Raw genomic sequence first — 20416 nt, 5'->3', positions numbered from 1 at the left:
CGTCTGATACCAGCAGGAATTACATACAGTAGGCATAGTCAAGTTTAACTTGTTCTTCTCTTAGTGCAATATTATCTGTCAGTATAAATAATATGCTGACTGTGATGAATTTGTTGTTTGTTGATCAAAGTTAATTTATAAAAATATATATATATTGACCAACAATTCTGTGTTTTCTCTGATTTGAGTATATGCATTTTCATGTGTGGCCAATGGAATGTCCTTCCAGAACTTATTCTATGTACAAATCCCTACATGTTCTCATGCTTGTCAAAGCGCTGGTTACTGAGGAAGCGAGTTTGCACACATTGTTGAGTTACATGTGTGTATACGTGTCTGGTTATTAATATGTGTATGAATGTGGTTATTAGAGGAGGATAGTTGGACTGTTATCTGTTTGAATGTGTGATAAGAGTAAGAGAGAGTATGTGCTGTTGTGCACTTCATGATTTGGTGCTCTTGTTCCCTGCTTTTACTAGTGTATTCTGTCTATTTTTAAAATATTATGGTCATCATGTCACTCATATTTCAATGATTTTAATACTGTATCTGCTTTAACTTTACCTGCCCAGGGACTACAGGCGGAACTATAACCTGGCTCAAAGCATCTCTTCTTGCCTTACAAGATTAATGTTTTTTTGTGCATTGTCCCTGTTTTAAATAAATAAATTCAATTCAATTCATTAAATTCACAACATACTGTACATTCCTTGACCGAGTGTGCCAATAAGAGCATAGCCTAGGCCAAGAGTGACAGTTCATTTGTGAACAGAAACCGCTCCCACCTGCTCTCTGTGTCACATAGAAAATGACTGGCAGGTCGACATTGGAAAATGTATTGACCTACATTTACCTGAACATATCACCCACAGTGACAGTGTTTTTTTTTTTTTTTTTTTTTTTTTTATTAAGTCAACGCTATTAAGTCTGTAAGGATCGTATCTTTATTCAAACTCTACTTTCCGTTATGTTTTTTTCCGCTTTAAGTTGGAGTTTTCCAAATTACGAGTCTTTTGAATGCATCATATTCGAATTGACGAAAGGGAGCAAGGGAGCAAAAAGTGCGCGAGCCGGAGATCGAGGAGAGAAGTCACGGTGAGGTGAGTCCCTGAACGAAAAATAAATGAATGAATTTCTGTGGGAAACATTCAGCTCTTATTGTTGGAACTTCACATTGTTTTGTCAGGTTGCCAGTGCTGCGAAAAATGTTAGCTAGTTAACATTCAGTTTTTATACAAGGTTAATATGACCAGGCAGCAGGGCTCGAAATTAACGATGTCCCGGCGGGGACCATAAAAATTCCTGCTGGGACACACTTATATTTTGTCCGGGACAATTACGGGACAGTGAAAAAAAAAATGTCAAACGCTCACTCTCAAACAAAATGCTCAATTCCCTCCTCCGTATATCATTGCATTTCCCTGAGGTTGAGGACTATAATGCAGAGCAGGCAGTTGAGAAGTGGTGGCAAAGTGGTCAGAGAACATGCCGACCCATGTTCAACGACTCTGTGTGAGACAAGAAAAATAAATCTCTGTGGCAGTGAACTTTCCCTCCAGAAAACAGCATCCCTCCCCGCGAGTGAAATAGTCAGACAGCGTCCTGTTTACTGATGGTGATTATGTAATTTTGTACGAAAAACGTAACTTTGTCACTTTCCAGGATGTTTGGTGGGTCAGGATCTCAATCACAACACATTATAACAGCATCCATATGATTATAACAGTCAGAGGGTACATGTTTAAACACATGCCGCTGAAAGCCCCACTAGGATTCAGAGAAGCACAGTACAGAAGCACAGAATGTGTTGCTGCCGTTATTACTGGTACCGGTGCCGCGTCGAGTCTCCCTGATCCTCTCCCCAACACACAGCCGCTTCTAGCCGCAGCGGCAACCTGAGCGGGGTCGCTCTGCGAACTACGGCGCCGCGGAGCTACAGGCCCCGGTCTTCCTACTCCTCTCCCCCACATACAGCACCCTGTGCTGGGTCGCCCAGAGCGACGAGTCTCCCTCCAGCTCTGGAGCTCTCCACGGTGCTGCTAATGGCGGCTTCTCATCGTCTTTCAGACCTTAGACCATAGCTTTAAGTAATACAATTAATTAAAAATGCTGATAGTCTAATACTCGTTATAAAATACTTATAATACAACAACATATACACCCAATCACATTTTATAAGGCACCAGTTTAAAGCTGCCATTCTTAAATTGCTCTGTTTGCTTTGAAGAAGACATACTCTGTGCCGAAATGTCAGCAACCTGCACCATAATAAAAATATCTAAAACTATGTGCTTCACCATCTTCTCCAGCTATTTATCTGCCCCCTGCTCTAAGATGCACCAGTCTGCAATCAGTTTGTCAGCTGAAGGCGAGAGTTTTCCTCCTACAATTTTAGTAATTGGCTGGTCATGGCTAGACTGTTTTCAAACTACATTCATTGCTGCCCAACTATGGGCAGGATATAGCATGTCATGCAGTTAGCCATTTCTCACCATTGTGTGCAATCTATCCAAAGCTTTACAGTTTTCTCAATTTTTAGGAACGGTCAGAAACAATCAATTGACGGCCACTGCAACAGACCAGGAGGTGGAGGCTTACATAAAAAGGTGGCTTCATCTCGCTGGAGACAGGGATGGTGGGAGGAGAGAGAGAGAGGAGAAAAGGCGTGCCACACAGCTCGCACGTAAGTCAGCTACAATACCTATTTTGCAATATATGTGTGATACTGTTCTACAGCAGAAATCAAGATGAAGCTGTCAGCATATGTAAAAAAAAAACGAGCGCAAAGTACAGAACAAATCTCCCCAATTCTAAATGAGCAAATACAATTAAAAAAGGCAGTGTTGTGATTTTTGCCATTTTTTCCGCTATGGTCACTTAGGAATTAGAAGCTTGTTCAGCCACCATGCAGCAAGCATAGCCATTTTCTTGTAAATGTAAAGATTTCACTTGGCAGTGGTGGGACAGTAATGTAAACTGTAACTGGAATTGTCACCCATTGCCTTTCTTAAAAGCCAGTACATGGGTCTGAAAAGTAGGGAAATCACATTTCAGTTAGAAACACATCTTTAATGAAAACTGTATTTGACTTTAGTATAATATTCTATCTACAAAATAAATTAATGAATATGAAGCAACAGCTGAAATATATTTTTAAATATATTAATATTACATGCCATCTCCCTGCTAAATTGAGCTGGAATGAAAGAACCCCCTATCAAACACAAAAACATACTTCTAATGTTAACATGAGTGGATGAAGTTTTGAGTCTTAAGATGTGGTCTTATCTAACCTCAAACTTTTCCCTTTACTGCTGCATTCATGGTCTTCAGCTCCACCATGTGGGCAGGTCTGATGTAACTACACAGCGATTGTGTGAGTGAGGCTTGCTGACTCATTGTCATCTCAGACTTGATATGTGATAGGTTTAATATGTAGGATGGAGTTGCTTCCAACTGAGAGCCTCAGCCATGTTGCAATGGAATATAATACTTACCTTGGCATAATATATAAAGAATAAACCAGGACAGAGAGACCTCACCTCAACTTTTATCCCAACTCTCTCCTCTTGTGAGGGCTTTTAGATCTGAGTATGGCCCCAGTGTTCCGCCAGAGCACCGTGCCATAGCACACAGACCTCTGGTCCAGTAAATGTCCAGTTTTGTGGATACCTATTACGCACCACCAGACTGACAGCTATCTTGGGGGTCCCCATGGAGAGTCATTAAAGAGGAAATATTCAAGATTTTTACCTACTTTTTACTTAAAGCAGAAGTAAGCGATCCGGTCGTTTTGGCTAACTTCCTGTCAGCGGATGGAGTTAGCAGTCCCCGCCCTCTTCCCTACGTCAACACATGCGCGTGCATCCCTTGGCTGCACACACAGAGAGGACCGCCCCTTTATGCCGTTCTCTCTCCTCATTGGATAAAGGTTGTAGGATACAAGGAAAGTTTTCTCCTCGGCTTACAGCAGAGCAGGGTGACTGACAGACCCGTGTTTCGGACCAAACACTCTATATAAGTGATTGCTGTCGGAAGATATAACTATATAAGACTTATATTAACACAAACATTCCGCTTACTTATGCTTTAATGAAACAGCTTCAGAGTAATGTTGCTGGCTTGTTCCAGGGAGAATGGAGGCTCTCTGCCTTCCACCTAGCGTCACTTGGCTGAAAACCAACCTTGTAAGATCAGACCCTCCGACCCAGTATCCCAGCTCTCGTGCTGGCAGCATCATGACACACCAAAACACCCTGTATCCATTATCTTTTTATGAAAGGATAGAACCACACAAATACACACATTGCAACATGTATATGATATGCTCCATTAATTGCATTATGGCTGGCTTCAATGAACCAACAAATGCTGAGGAAAGGTTAGCAAAATAGCAAAAAATCAAATGGCTGTGCACTATTCCCCTTTAACATGAAGACAAACTCAAATATACATTATGTTTTATTACTGTAACTTCAGGTTAAATGTGAAGTTTGTCAGAGTGTTTGATGAACACAATATTGTATAACTTTATATCACTTTACAGGGCCTTTTTTGTTTGGTCTCCTGATAAGGTTTTGTGTTTTGCACTGCAACCATATACAGTAACCACAGTACTGCTTTACTGAGTCAACAAAATATGTTCTTTTGTGCATTTCTTAAAGGGCCAGATGAAGAGGAGACAATGGTGGGGCCATGAGTGAGCGTGTTCCGCAACAGTGTTCCGCAGTCAGAATTTTCATGTTCATCTTCATGTTTGTTTTGTTTGTGTTGTGTTGTTGTTTGTGGCACATGTTAAAAAAATAAAATAGTTCTCTACTGTTCACAAGTTGTTTCTCGTGTCTGGTTTTTTCTTCAATTCTTCAGTAGGTATCTTCATCTTTGACTGAGACCAACAAGACTGGACCATTGCCACCATTTAACACAGTATCTGGAGGTACCATAATGACATGTACAGTAGCCACAAATTCAGACCAGTTCTGGTTTATTTATATGATGTGTTCATATTTGACATAGAACTTTGTCATGGTTTGGTTGTGACTCCAATGTGTACAGGCTAGACAAGATCATAGACTGTAAACCAGTTCTGATGTATTCAGCTCTTGGTTAATATGTAGCATTATGACTAGGCTGTGGGTCATATGTGAGAAACAAGTGTGGACCACTCATGTCATTCCATGTGGTAGGTGGGTCAGAATAAAAATGCATAGTGGCCCAAATTTGGGTGAGTGCTGGTTTATTTGGTCTATTTTTGGCTGACACTTGGCACTGTGTTGGTTTGGTTGTGGCCCACTTCTGGCAAACAACTGTGGACCACATTTGTGCCATCATTCCAAGTGGTATATGGGCCAGAATAAAAATGTACAGTGGTGGCCCACATTTGGGTGAGTGCTGGTTTATTTGGTCATGGCTGACATTTGGCACTGTGTTGGTTTGGTTGTGGCCCACTTCTAGCAAACAGCTGTGGACCACTCATGTGCCATCATTCCATGTGGGATGTGGGCCAGAATAAAAATGTACAGTGGTGGCCCACATTTGGGTGAGTGCTGGTTTATTGCGTGTCGGCTGACATTTGGCACTGTGTTGGTTTGGTTGTGGCCCACTTCTGGCAAACAACTGTGGACCACCCTTGTGCCATCTTCCCATGCCGTACTTGGGCCAGAATAAAAGTGTACAGTGGCCCACATTCGGTTGATTGCTGGTTTATTTGGCCTGTTTTTGGTTGACATCTGGCATTGTGATGGCTTGGTTGTGGCCCACTTTTGGCAAACAGGAGCGGACCTCCCAAGTGACATCATTCCATGCGGTATGTGGACCGGATGAACATGTCAGGTGTGGGCCAGATATGGGCCAAAAGAATTTTGCTATCTGGGTTGTTTCCCAGTTTATGTTTCTTAACCCCTGTGTTTTGTTAATTGGTTTGCCCGGGGGAGGGGCCAAGGGGGTATTTAAAGAGAGCTCGGCTCACTTGAAGGAAGGATTCGGCTGAGTGGCATGTGGATGACAGTTGCTGCCTGTTCCTTGTAAATATTTTTTTTACTCTGTCATATTGTAAATATTCCTGCGTTTTTTTTGTTGCTTTGCCACCTGTGGGTATTTTTGTCTTTGGGTTTTTGGTGTAATAAAAAGAAAATCACCAAACTAAAGTTTGCCGACTGGGCCATCATCTTTCCAAACCAGCGTTTCAAAGTATCGAACCCCGACAATTTGGATCTTCTTCATGGCAAAGGAGTTTTTACCTGGAATTTAATTCATTAAGGGTGAAAAGTGGCTTATGTCAAAAATGAGCGTTTCAGAGCGAGAGGAGCCTGTTTTAGCACTGTACAGTCGCCTAAGCTGCATTTCACTGAAAAAAGGTCTTTCAAACAGGTTTTCTAGCCTGAACTGGTTGAATTTGGATCTTCTTCATGGCAAAGGAGTTTTTACCTGGAATTTCATTCATTAAGGGTGAAAAGTGGCTTATGTCAAAAATAAGCGTTTCAGAGCGATAGGAGGCTGTTTTAGCACTGTACAGTCGCCTAAGGCTGAAAAGTGGCTTATGTGAAAAATGAGCGTTTCAGAGCGAGAGCAGCCTGTTTTTGCACTAAGCTGCATTTCACTGAAAAAAGGTCTTTCAAACAGGTTTACTAGCCTGAACTGGTTGAATTTGGATCTTCTTCATGGCAAAGGAGTTTTTACCTGGAATTTAATTCATTAAGGCTGAAAAGTGGGTTATGTCAAAAATGAGCGTTTCAGAGCAATAGGAGGCTGTTTTAGCACTGTACAGTCGCCTAAGCTGCATTTCACTGAAAAAAGGTCTTTCAAACAGGTTTACTAGCCTGAACTGGTTGAATTTGTATCTTCTTCATGGCAAAGGAGTTTTTACCTGGAATTTCATTCATTAAGGGTGAAAAGTGGCTTATGTCAAAAATGAGCGTTTCAGAGCGATAGGAGGCTGTTTTAGCCTAAGGCTGAAAAGTGGCTTATGTGAAAAATGAGCGTTTCAGAGCGAGAGCAGCCTGTTTTTGCACTAAGCTGCATTTCACTGAAAAAAGGTCTTTCAAACAGGTTTACTAGCCTGAACTGGTTGAATTTGTATCTTCTTCATGGCAAAGGAGTTTTTACCTGGAATTTCATACATTAAGGGTGAAAAGTGGCTTATGTGAAAAATGAGCGTTTCAGAGCGAGAGCAGCCTGTTTTTGCACTAAGCTGCATTTCACTGAAAAAAGGTCTTTCAAACAGGTTTACTAGCCTGAACTGGTTGAATTTGGATCTTCTTCATGGCAAAGGAGTTTTTACCTGGAATTTCATTCATTAAGGGCGAAAAGTGGCTTATGTCAAAAATGAGCGTTTCAGAGCGATAGGAGGCTGTTTTAGCACTGTACTGTCGCCTAAGGCTGAAAAGTGGCTTATGTGAAAAATGAGCGTTTCAGAGCGAGAGCAGCCTGTTTTTGCACTAAGCTGCATTTCACTGAAAAAAGGTCTTTCAAACAGGTTTACTAGCCTGAACTGGTTGAATTTGGATCTTCTTCATGGCAAAGGAGTTTTTACCTGGAATTTCATTCATTAAGGGTGAAAAGTGGCTTATGTCAAAAATGAGCGTTTCAGAGCGATATGAGGCTGTTTTAGCACTGTAAAGTCGCCTAAGGCTGAAAAGTGGCTTATGTGAAAAATGAGCGTTTCAGAGCGATAGGAGGCTGTTTTAGCACTGTACAGTCGCCTAAGCTGCATTTCACTGAAAAAAGGTCTTTCAAACAGGTTTACTAGCCTGAACTGGTTGAATTTGTATCTTCTTCATGGCAAAGGAGTTTTTACCTGGAATTTCATTCATTGAGGGTGAAAAGTGGCTTATGTGAAAAATGAGCGTTTCAGAGCGAGAGCAGCCTGTTTTTGCACTAAGCTGCATTTCACTGAAAAAAGGTCTTTCAAACAGGTTTACTAGCCTGAACTGGTTGAATTTGGATCTTCTTCATGGCAAAGGAGTTTTTACCTGGAATTTCATTCATTTAGGATGAAAAGTGGCTTATGTGAAAAATGAGCGTTTCAGAGCGAGAGCAGCCTGTTTTTGCACTAAGCTGCATTTCAATGAAAAAAGGTCTTTTGAAACAGGTTTACTAGCCTGAACTGGTTGAATTTGTATCTTCTTCATGGCAAAGGAGTTTTTACCTGGAATTTCATTCATTAAGGGTAAAAAGTGGCTTATGTCAAAAATGAGCGTTTCAGAGCGATAGGAGGCTGTTTTTGCACTGTACAGTCGCCTAAGGCTGAAAAGTGGCTTATGTGAAAAATGAGCGTTTCAGAGCGAGAGCAGCCTGTTTTTGCACTAAGCTGCATTTCACTGAAAAAAGGTCTTTCAAACAGGTTTACTAGCCTGAACTGGTTGAATTTGGATGTTCTTCATGGCAAAGGAGTTTTTACCTGGAATTTAATTCATTCAGGCTGAAAAGTGGCTTATGTCAAAAATGAGCGTTTCAGAGCGATAGCAGGCTGTTTTAGCACTGTACTGTCGCCTAAGGCTGAAAAGTGGCTTATGTGAAAAATGAGCGTTTCAGAGCGAGAGCAGCCTGTTTTTGCACTAAGCTGCATTTCACTGAAAAAAGGTCTTTCAAACAGGTTTACTAGCCTGAACTGGTTGAATTTGGATCTTCTTCATGGCTAAGGAGTTTTTACCTGGAATTTAATTCATTAAGGCTGAAAAGTGCCTTATGTCAAAAATGAGCGTTTCAGAGCGATAGCAGGCTGTTTTAGCACTGTACTGTCGCCTAAGGCTGAAAAGTGGCTTATGTGAAAAATTAGCGTTTCAGAGCGAGAGCAGCCTGTTTTTGCACTAAGCTGCATTTCACTGAAAAAAGGTCTTTCAAACAGGTTTACTAGCCTGAACTGGTTGAATTTGGATCTTCTTCATGGCAAATGAGTTTTTACCTGGAATTTAATTCATTAAGGCTGAAAAGTGGCTTATGTGAAAAATGAGCGTTTCAGAGCGAGAGCAGCCTGTTTTTGCACTAAGCTGCATTTCACTGAAAAAAGGTCTTTCAAACAGGTTTACTAGCCTGAACTGGTTGAATTTGGATGTTCTTCATGGCAAAGGAGTTTTTACCTGGAATTTAATTCATTCAGGCTGAAAAGTGGCTTATGTCAAAAATGAGCGTTTCAGAGCGATAGCAGGCTGTTTTAGCACTGTACTGTCGCCTAAGGCTGAAAAGTGGCTTATGTGAAAAATGAGCGTTTCAGAGCGAGAGCAGCCTGTTTTTGCACTAAGCTGCATTTCACTGAAAAAAGGTCTTTCAAACAGGTTTACTAGCCTGAACTGGTTGAATTTGGATCTTCTTCATGGCTAAGGAGTTTTTACCTGGAATTTAATTCATTAAGGCTGAAAAGTGCCTTATGTCAAAAATGAGCGTTTCAGAGCGATAGCAGGCTGTTTTAGCACTGTACTGTCGCCTAAGGCTGAAAAGTGGCTTATGTGAAAAATTAGCGTTTCAGAGCGAGAGCAGCCTGTTTTTGCACTAAGCTGCATTTCACTGAAAAAAGGTCTTTCAAACAGGTTTACTAGCCTGAACTGGTTGAATTTGGATCTTCTTCATGGCAAATGAGTTTTTACCTGGAATTTAATTCATTAAGGCTGAAAAGTGGCTTATGTGAAAAATGAGCGTTTCAGAGCGAGAGCAGCCTGTTTTTGCACTAAGCTGCATTTCACTGAAAAAAGGTCTTTCAAACAGGTTTACTAGCCTGAACTGGTTGAATTTGGATGTTCTTCATGGCAAAGGAGTTTTTACCTGGAATTTAATTCATTCAGGCTGAAAAGTGGCTTATGTCAAAAATGAGCGTTTCAGAGCGATAGCAGGCTGTTTTAGCACTGTACTGTCGCCTAAGGCTGAAAAGTGGCTTATGTGAAAAATGAGCGTTTCAGAGCGAGAGCAGCCTGTTTTTGCACTAAGCTGCATTTCACTGAAAAAAGGTCTTTCAAACAGGTTTACTAGCCTGAACTGGTTGAATTTGGATCTTCTTCATGGCTAAGGAGTTTTTACCTGGAATTTAATTCATTAAGGCTGAAAAGTGCCTTATGTCAAAAATGAGCGTTTCAGAGCGATAGCAGGCTGTTTTGGCACTGTACTGTCGCCTAAGGCTGAAAAGTGGCTTATGTGAAAAATTAGCGTTTTAGAGCGAGAGCAGCCTGTTTTTGCACTAAGCTGCATTTCACTGAAAAAAGGTCTTTCAAACAGGTTTACTAGCCTGAACTGGTTGAATTTGGATCTTCTTCATGGCAAATGAGTTTTTACCTGGAATTTAATTCATTAAGGCTGAAAAGTGGCTTATGTGAAAAATGAGCGTTTCAGAGCGAGAGCAGCCTGTTTTTGCACTAAGCTGCATTTCACTGAAAAAAGGTCTTTCAAACAGGTTTACTAGCCTGAACTGGTTGAATTTGGATGTTCTTCATGGCAAAGGAGTTTTTACCTGGAATTTAATTCATTCAGGCTGAAAAGTGGCTTATGTCAAAAATGAGCGTTTCAGAGCGATAGCAGGCTGTTTTAGCACTGTACTGTCGCCTAAGGCTGAAAAGTGGCTTATGTGAAAAATGAGCGTTTCAGAGCGAGAGCAGCCTGTTTTTGCACTAAGCTGCATTTCACTGAAAAAAGGTCTTTCAAACAGGTTTACTAGCCTGAACTGGTTGAATTTGGATCTTCTTCATGGCAAAGGAGTTTTTACCTGGAATTTCATTCATTAAAGGTGAAAAGTGGCTCATGTCAAAAATGAGCGTTTCAGAGCGATTGGAGGCTGTTTTAGCGCTGAAAAGTGGCTTATGTGAAAAATGAGCGTTTCAGAGCGAGAGCAGCCTGTTTTTGCACTAAGCTGCATTTCACTGAAAAAAGGTCTTTCAAACAGGTTTACTAGCCTGAACTGGTTGAATTTGGATCTTCTTCATGGCAAAGGAGTTTTTACCTGGAATTTCATTCATTAAGGCTGAAAAGTGGGTTATGTGAAAAATGAGCGTTTCAGAGCGATAGGAGGCTGTTTTAGCACTGTTCAGTCGCCTAAGGCTGAAAAGTGGCTTATGTGAAAAATGAGCGTTTCAGAGCGAGAGGAGGCTGTTTTTGCACTGTGCAGTCGCCTATAAGGCTGAAAAGTGGCTTATGTGAAAAATGAGCGTTTCAGAGCGAGAGCAGCCTGTTTTTGCACTAAGCTGCATTTCACTGAAAAAAGGTCTTTCAAACAGGTTTACTAGCCTGAACTGGTTGAATTTGGATCTTCTTCATGGCAAAGGAGTTTTTACCTGGAATTTCATTCATTAAAGGTGAAAAGTGGCTCATGTCAAAAATGAGCGTTTCAGAGCGATTGGAGGCTGTTTTAGCGCTGAAAAGTGGCTTATGTGAAAAATGAGCGTTTCAGAGCGAGAGCAGCCTGTTTTTGCACTAAGCTGCATTTCACTGAAAAAAGGTCTTTCAAACAGGTTTACTAGCCTGAACTGGTTGAATTTGGATCTTCTTCATGGCAAATGAGTTTTTACCTGGAATTTAATTCATTAAGGCTGAAAAGTGGGTTATGTCAAAAATGAGCGTTTCAGAGCGATAGGAGGCTGTTTTTGCACTGTACAGTCGCCTAAGGCTGAAAAGTGGCTTATGTGAAAAATGAGCGTTTCAGAGCGAGAGCAGCCTGTTTTTGCACTAAGCTGCATTTCACTGAAAAAAGGTCTTTCAAACAGGTTTACTAGCCTGAACTGGTTGAATTTGGATCTTCTTCATGGCAAAGGAGTTTTTACCTGGAATTTCATTCATTAAAGGTGAAAAGTGGCTCATGTCAAAAATGAGCGTTTCAGAGCGATTGGAGGCTGTTTTAGCGCTGAAAAGTGGCTTATGTGAAAAATGAGCGTTTCAGAGCGAGAGCAGCCTGTTTTTGCACTAAGCTGCATTTCACTGAAAAAAGGTCTTTCAAACAGGTTTACTAGCCTGAACTGGTTGAATTTGGATCTTCTTCATGGCAAAGGAGTTTTTACCTGGAATTTCATTCATTAAGGCTGAAAAGTGGGTTATGTGAAAAATGAGCGTTTCAGAGCGATAGGAGGCTGTTTTAGCACTGTTCAGTCGCCTAAGGCTGAAAAGTGGCTTATGTGAAAAATGAGCGTTTCAGAGCGAGAGGAGGCTGTTTTTGCACTGTGCAGTCGCCTATAAGGCTGAAAAGTGGCTTATGTGAAAAATGAGCGTTTCAGAGCGAGAGCAGCCTGTTTTTGCACTAAGCTGCATTTCACTGAAAAAAGGTCTTTCAAACAGGTTTACTAGCCTGAACTGGTTGAATTTGGATCTTCTTCATGGCAAAGGAGTTTTTACCTGGAATTTCATTCATTAAAGGTGAAAAGTGGCTCATGTCAAAAATGAGCGTTTCAGAGCGATTGGAGGCTGTTTTAGCGCTGAAAAGTGGCTTATGTGAAAAATGAGCGTTTCAGAGCGAGAGCAGCCTGTTTTTGCACTAAGCTGCATTTCACTGAAAAAAGGTCTTTCAAACAGGTTTACTAGCCTGAACTGGTTGAATTTGGATCTTCTTCATGGCAAATGAGTTTTTACCTGGAATTTAATTCATTAAGGCTGAAAAGTGGGTTATGTCAAAAATGAGCGTTTCAGAGCGATAGGAGGCTGTTTTTGCACTGTACAGTCGCCTAAGGCTGAAAAGTGGCTTATGTGAAAAATGAGCGTTTCAGAGCGAGAGCAGCCTGTTTTTGCACTAAGCTGCATTTCACTGAAAAAAGGTCTTTCAAACAGGTTTACTAGCCTGAACTGGTTGAATTTGGATCTTCTTCATGGCAAATGAGTTTTTACCTGGAATTTCATTCATTAAAGGTGAAAAGTGGCTTATGTCAAAAATGAGCGTTTCAGAGCGATTGGAGGCTGTTTTAGCGCTGAAAAGTGGCTTATGTGAAAAATGAGCGTTTCAGAGCGAGAGCAGCCTGTTTTTGCACTAAGCTGCATTTCACTGAAAAAAGGTCTTTCAAACAGGTTTACTAGCCTGAACTGGTTGAATTTGGATCTTCTTCATGGCAAATGAGTTTTTACCTGGAATTTAATTCATTAAGGCTGAAAAGTGGGTTATGTCAAAAATGAGCGTTTCAGAGCGATAGGAGGCTGTTTTAGCACTGTACAGTCGCCTAAGGCTGAAAAGTGGCTTATGTGAAAAATGAGCGTTTCAGAGCGAGAGCAGCCTGTTTTTGCACTAAGCTGCATTTCACTGAAAAAAGGTCTTTCAAACAGGTTTACTAGCCTGAACTGGTTGAATTTGGATCTTCTTCATGGCAAAGGAGTTTTTACCTGGAATTTCATTCATTAAAGGTGAAAAGTGGCTTATGTCAAAAATGAGCGTTTCAGAGCGATTGGAGGCTGTTTTAGCGCTGAAAAGTGGCTTATGTGAAAAATGAGCGTTTCAGAGCGAGAGCAGCCTGTTTTTGCACTAAGCTGCATTTCACTGAAAAAAGGTCTTTCAAACAGGTTTACTAGCCTGAACTGGTTGAATTTGGATCTTCTTCATGGCAAAGGAGTTTTTACCTGGAATTTCATTCATTAAAGGTGAAAAGTGGCTTATGTCAAAAATGAGCGTTTCAGAGCGATTGGAGGCTGTTTTAGCGCTGAAAAGTGGCTTATGTGAAAAATGAGCGTTTCAGAGCGAGAGCAGCCTGTTTTTGCACTAAGCTGCATTTCACTGAAAAAAGGTCTTTCAAACAGGTTTACTAGCCTGAACTGGTTGAATTTGGATCTTCTTCATGGCAAAGGAGTTTTTACCTGGAATTTCATTCATTAAAGGTGAAAAGTGGCTTATGTCAAAAATGAGCGTTTCAGAGCGATTGGAGGCTGTTTTAGCGCTGAAAAGTGGCTTATGTGAAAAATGAGCGTTTCAGAGCGAGAGCAGCCTGTTTTTGCACTAAGCTGCATTTCACTGAAAAAAGGTCTTTCAAACAGGTTTACTAGCCTGAACTGGTTGAATTTGGATCTTCTTCATGGCAAAGGAGTTTTTACTTGGAATTTAATTCATTAAGGCTGAAAAGTGGGTTATGTCAAAAATGAGCGTTTCAGAGCGATAGGAGGCTGTTTTAGCACTGTACAGTCGCCTAAGGCTGAAAAGTGGCTTATGTGAAAAATGAGCGTTTCAGAGCGAGAGGAGGCTGTTTTTGCACTGTGCAGTCGCCTATAAGGCTGAAAAGTGGCTTATGTGAAAAATGAGCGTTTCAGAGCGAGAGCAGCCTGTTTTTGCACTAAGCTGCATTTCACTGAAAAAAGGTCTTTCAAACAGGTTTACTAGCCTGAACTGGTTGAATTTGGATCTTCTTCATGGCAAAGGAGTTTTTACCTGGAATTTCATTCATTAAAGGTGAAAAGTGGCTTATGTCAAAAATGAGCGTTTCAGAGCGATTGGAGGCTGTTTTAGCGCTGAAAAGTGGCTTATGTGAAAAATGAGCGTTTCAGAGCGAGAGCAGCCTGTTTTTGCACTAAGCTGCATTTCACTGAAAAAAGGTCTTTCAAACAGGTTTACTAGCCTGAACTGGTTGAATTTGGATCTTCTTCATGGCAAATGAGTTTTTACCTGGAATTTAATTCATTAAGGCTGAAAAGTGGGTTATGTCAAAAATGAGCGTTTCAGAGCGATAGGAGGCTGTTTTAGCACTGTACAGTCGCCTAAGGCTGAAAAGTGGCTTATGTGAAAAATGAGCGTTTCAGAGCGAGAGCAGCCTGTTTTTGCACTAAGCTGCATTTCACTGAAAAAAGGTCTTTCAAACAGGTTTACTAGCCTGAACTGGTTGAATTTGGATCTTCTTCATGGCAAATGAGTTTTTACCTGGAATTTAATTCATTAAAGGTGAAAAGTGGCTTATGTCAAAAATGAGCGTTTCAGAGCGATTGGAGGCTGTTTTAGCGCTGAAAAGTGGCTTATGTGAAAAATGAGCGTTTCAGAGCGAGAGCAGCCTGTTTTTGCACTAAGCTGCATTTCACTGAAAAAAGGTCTTTCAAACAGGTTTACTAGCCTGAACTGGTTGAATTTGGATCTTCTTCATGGCAAATGAGTTTTTACCTGGAATTTAATTCATTAAGGCTGAAAAGTGGGTTATGTCAAAAATGAGCGTTTCAGAGCGATAGGAGGCTGTTTTAGCACTGTACAGTCGCCTAAGGCTGAAAAGTGGCTTATGTGAAAAATGAGCGTTTCAGAGCGAGAGCAGCCTGTTTTTGCACTAAGCTGCATTTCACTGAAAAAAGGTCTTTCAAACAGGTTTACTAGCCTGAACTGGTTGAATTTGGATCTTCTTCATGGCAAAGGAGTTTTTACCTGGAATTTCATTCATTAAAGGTGAAAAGTGGCTTATGTCAAAAATGAGCGTTTCAGAGCGATTGGAGGCTGTTTTAGCGCTGAAAAGTGGCTTATGTGAAAAATGAGCGTTTCAGAGCGAGAGCAGCCTGTTTTTGCACTAAGCTGCATTTCACTGAAAAAAGGTCTTTCAAACAGGTTTACTAGCCTGAACTGGTTGAATTTGGATCTTCTTCATGGCAAAGGAGTTTTTACCTGGAATTTCATTCATTAAAGGTGAAAAGTGGCTTATGTCAAAAATGAGCGTTTCAGAGCGATTGGAGGCTGTTTTAGCGCTGAAAAGTGGCTTATGTGAAAAATGAGCGTTTCAGAGCGAGAGCAGCCTGTTTTTGCACTAAGCTGCATTTCACTGAAAAAAGGTCTTTCAAACAGGTTTACTAGCCTGAACTGGTTGAATTTGGATCTTCTTCATGGCAAATGAGTTTTTACCTGGAATTTAATTCATCAAAGGTGAAAAGTGGCTTATGTGAAAAATGAGCGTTTCAGAGCGAGAGCAGCCTGTTTTTGCACTAAGCTGCATTTCACTGAAAAAAGGTCTTTCAAACAGGTTTACTAGCCTGAACTGGTTGAATTTGGATCTTCTTCATGGCAAATGAGTTTTTACCTGGAATTTAATTCATCAAAGGTGAAAAGTGGCTTATGTGAAAAATGAGCGTTTCAGAGCGAGAGCAGCCTGTTTTTGCACTAAGCTGCATTTCACTGAAAAAAGGTCTTTCAAACAGGTTTACTAGCCTGAACTGGTTGAATTTGGATCTTCTTCATGGCAAATGAGTTTTTACCTGGAATTTAATTCATTAAGGCTGAAAAGTGGGTTATGTCAAAAATGAGCGTTTCAGAGCGATAGGAGGCTGTTTTAGCACTGTACAGTCGCCTAAGGCTGAAAAGTGGCTTATGTGAAAAATGAGCGTTTCAGAGCGAGAGCAGCCTGTTTTTGCACTAAGCTGCATTTCACTGAAAAAAGGTCTTTCAAACAGGTTTACTAGCCTGAACTGGTTGAATTTGGATCTTCTTCATGGCAAAGGAGTTTTTACCTGGAATTTCATTCATTAAAGGTGAAAAGTGGCTTATGTCAAAAATGAGCATTTCAGAGCGATTGGAGGCTGTTTTATCGCTGAAAAGTGGCTTATGTGAAAAATGAGCGTTTCAGAGCGAGAGCAGCCTGTTTTTGCACTAAGCTGCATTTCACTGAAAAAAGGTCTTTCAAACAGGTTTACTAGCCTGAACTGGTTGAATTTGGATCTTCTTCATGGCAAATGAGTTTTTACCTGGAATTTAATTCATTAAGGCTGAAAAGTGGGTTATGTCAAAAAAGAGCGTTTCAGAGCGATAGGAGGCTGTTTTAGCACTGTACAGTCGCCTAAGGCTGAAAAGTGGCTAATGTGAAAAATGAGCGTTTCAGAGCGAGAGCAGCCTGTTTTTGCACTAAGCTGCATTTCACTGAAAAAAGGTCTTTCAAACAGGTTTACTAGCCTGAACTGGTTGAATTTGGATCTTCTTCATGGCAAAGGAGTTTTTACCTGGAATTTCATTCATTAAAGGTGAAAAGTGGCTTATGTCAAAAATGAGCGTTTCAGAGCGATTGGAGGCTGTTTTAGCGCTGAAAAGTGGCTTATGTGAAAAATGAGCGTTTCAGAGCGAGAGCAGCCTGTTTTTGCACTGTACAGTCGCCTAAGGCTGAAAAGTGGCTTATGTGAAAAATGAGCGTTTCAGAGCGAGAGCAGCCTGTTTTTGCACTAAGCTGCATTTCACTGAAAAAAGGTCTTTCAAACAGGTTTACTAGCCTGAACTGGTTGAATTTGGATCTTCTTCATGGCAAAGGAGTTTTTACCTGGAATTTCATTCATTAAAGGTGAAAAGTGGCTTATGTGAAAAATGAGCGTTTCAGAGCGATTGGAGGCTGTTTTAGCACTGAAAAGTGGCTTATGTGAAAAATGAGCGTTTCAGAGCGAGAGCAGCCTGTTTTTGCACTAAGCTGCATTTCACTGAAAAAAGGTCTTTCAAACAGGTTTACTAGCCTGAACTGGTTGAATTTGGATCTTCTTCATGGCAAATGAGTTTTTACCTGGAATTTAATTCATTAAGGCTGAAAAGTGGGTTATGTCAAAAATGAGCGTTTCAGAGCGATAGGAGGCTGTTTTAGCACTGTACAGTCGCCTAAGGCTGAAAAGTGGCTTATGTGAAAAATGAGCGTTTCAGAGCGAGAGCAGCCTGTTTTTGCACTAAGCTGCATTTCACTGAAAAAAGGTCTTTCAAACAGGTTTACTAGCCTGAACTGGTTGAATTTGGATCTTCTTCATGGCAAATGAGTTTTTACCTGGAATTTAATTCATTAAAGGTGAAAAGTGGCTTATGTCAAAAATGAGCGTTTCAGAGCGATTGGAGGCTGTTTTAGCGCTGAAAAGTGGCTTATGTGAAAAATGAGCGTTTCAGAGCGAGAGCAGCCTGTTTTTGCACTAAGCTGCATTTCACTGAAAAAAGGTCTTTCAAACAGGTTTACTAGCCTGAACTGGTTGAATTTGGATCTTCTTCATGGCAAATGAGTTTTTACCTGGAATTTAATTCATTAAGGCTGAAAAGTGGGTTATGTCAAAAATGAGCGTTTCAGAGCGATAGGAGGCTGTTTTAGCACTGTACAGTCGCCTAAGGCTGAAAAGTGGCTTATGTGAAAAATGAGCGTTTCAGAGCGAGAGCAGCCTGTTTTTGCACTAAGCTGCATTTCACTGAAAAAAGGTCTTTCAAACAGGTTTACTAGCCTGAACTGGTTGAATTTGGATCTTCTTCATGGCAAAGGAGTTTTTACCTGGAATTTCATTCATTAAAGGTGAAAAGTGGCTTATGTCAAAAATGAGCGTTTCAGAGCGATTGGAGGCTGTTTTAGCGCTGAAAAGTGGCTTATGTGAAAAATGAGCGTTTCAGAGCGAGAGCAGCCTGTTTTTGCACTAAGCTGCATTTCACTGAAAAAAGGTCTTTCAAACAGGTTTACTAGCCTGAACTGGTTGAATTTGGATCTTCTTCATGGCAAAGGAGTTTTTACCTGGAATTTCATTCATTAAAGGTGAAAAGTGGCTTATGTCAAAAATGAGCGTTTCAGAGCGATTGGAGGCTGTTTTAGCGCTGAAAAGTGGCTTATGTGAAAAATGAGCGTTTCAGAGCGAGAGCAGCCTGTTTTTGCACTAAGCTGCATTTCACTGAAAAAAGGTCTTTCAAACAGGTTTACTAGCCTGAACTGGTTGAATTTGGATCTTCTTCATGGCAAATGAGTTTTTACCTGGAATTTAATTCATCAAAGGTGAAAAGTGGCTTATGTGAAAAATGAGCGTTTCAGAGCGAGAGCAGCCTGTTTTTGCACTAAGCTGCATTTCACTGAAAAAAGGTCTTTCAAACAGGTTTACTAGCCTGAACTGGTTGAATTTGGATCTTCTTCATGGCAAATGAGTTTTTACCTGGAATTTAATTCATCAAAGGTGAAAAGTGGCTTATGTGAAAAATGAGCGTTTCAGAGCGAGAGCAGCCTGTTTTTGCACTAAGCTGCATTTCACTGAAAAAAGGTCTTTCAAACAGGTTTACTAGCCTGAACTGGTTGAATTTGGATCTTCTTCATGGCAAATGAGTTTTTACCTGGAATTTAATTCATTAAGGCTGAAAAGTGGGTTATGTCAAAAATGAGCGTTTCAGAGCGATAGGAGGCTGTTTTAGCACTGTACAGTCGCCTAAGGCTGAAAAGTGGCTTATGTGAAAAATGAGCGTTTCAGAGCGAGGGCAGCCTGTTTTTGCACTGAGCTGCATTTCACTGAAAAAAGGTCTTTCAAACAGGTTTACTAGCCTGAACTGGTTGAATTTGGATCTTCTTCATGGCAAAGGAGTTTTTACCTGGAATTTCATTCATTAAAGGTGAAAAGTGGCTTATGTGAAAAATGAGCGTTTCAGAGCGATTGGAGGCTGTTTTAGCGCTGAAAAGTGGCTTATGTGAAAAATGAGCGTTTCAGAGCGAGAGCAGCCTGTTTTTGCACTAAGCTGCATTTCACTGAAAAAAGGTCTTTCAAACAGGTTTACTAGCCTGAACTGGTTGAATTTGGATCTTCTTCATGGCAAAGGAGTTTTTACCTGGAATTTCATTCATTAAAGGTGAAAAGTGGCTTATGTCAAAAATGAGCATTTCAGAGCGATTGGAGGCTGTTTTATCGCTGAAAAGTGGCTTATGTGAAAAATGAGCGTTTCAGAGCGAGAGCAGCCTGTTTTTGCACTAAGCTGCATTTCACTGAAAAAAGGTCTTTCAAACAGGTTTACTAGCCTGAACTGGTTGAATTTGGATCTTCTTCATGGCAAATGAGTTTTTACCTGGAATTTAATTCATTAAGGCTGAAAAGTGGGTTATGTCAAAAAAGAGCGTTTCAGAGCGATAGGAGGCTGTTTTAGCACTGTACAGTCGCCTAAGGCTGAAAAGTGGCTAATGTGAAAAATGAGCGTTTCAGAGCGAGAGCAGCCTGTTTTTGCACTAAGCTGCATTTCACTGAAAAAAGGTCTTTCAAACAGGTTTACTAGCCTGAACTGGTTGAATTTGGATCTTCTTCATGGCAAAGGAGTTTTTACCTGGAATTTCATTCATTAAAGGTGAAAAGTGGCTTATGTCAAAAATGAGCGTTTCAGAGCGATTGGAGGCTGTTTTAGCGCTGAAAAGTGGCTTATGTGAAAAATGAGCGTTTCAGAGCGAGAGCAGCCTGTTTTTGCACTGTACAGTCGCCTAAGGCTGAAAAGTGGCTTATGTGAAAAATGAGCGTTTCAGAGCGAGAGCAGCCTGTTTTTGCACTAAGCTGCATTTCACTGAAAAAAGGTCTTTCAAACAGGTTTACTAGCCTGAACTGGTTGAATTTGGATCTTCTTCATGGCAAAGGAGTTTTTACCTGGAATTTCATTCATTAAAGGTGAAAAGTGGCTTATGTGAAAAATGAGCGTTTCAGAGCGATTGGAGGCTGTTTTAGCACTGAAAAGTGGCTTATGTGAAAAATGAGCGTTTCAGAGCGAGAGCAGCCTGTTTTTGCACTAAGCTGCATTTCACTGAAAAAAGGTCTTTCAAACAGGTTTACTAGCCTGAACTGG

At 40.8% G+C, this 20416-nt stretch overlaps 1 long non-coding RNA gene across 1 annotated transcript; it reads left to right on the top strand.

Moving 5' to 3' along the window:
* Positions 1 to 1054: 1054 nt before the first annotated feature.
* Positions 1055 to 4822, top strand: LOC311253985. Its single transcript, XR_014622127.1, has 3 exons — positions 1055 to 1100; positions 2540 to 2683; positions 4665 to 4822. It is a non-coding gene; the product is annotated as an uncharacterized lncRNA (long non-coding RNA).
* Positions 4823 to 20416: the final 15594 nt, after the last annotated feature.

Source organism: Pagrus pagrus, assembly GCF_965226575.1.
Source record: "Pagrus pagrus genome assembly, contig: HAP1_SCAFFOLD_105, whole genome shotgun sequence".
In the NCBI taxonomy this organism is placed as follows: domain Eukaryota; kingdom Metazoa; phylum Chordata; class Actinopteri; order Spariformes; family Sparidae; genus Pagrus; species Pagrus pagrus.
This window is presented reverse-complemented; position numbering and strand designations above follow the sequence as displayed.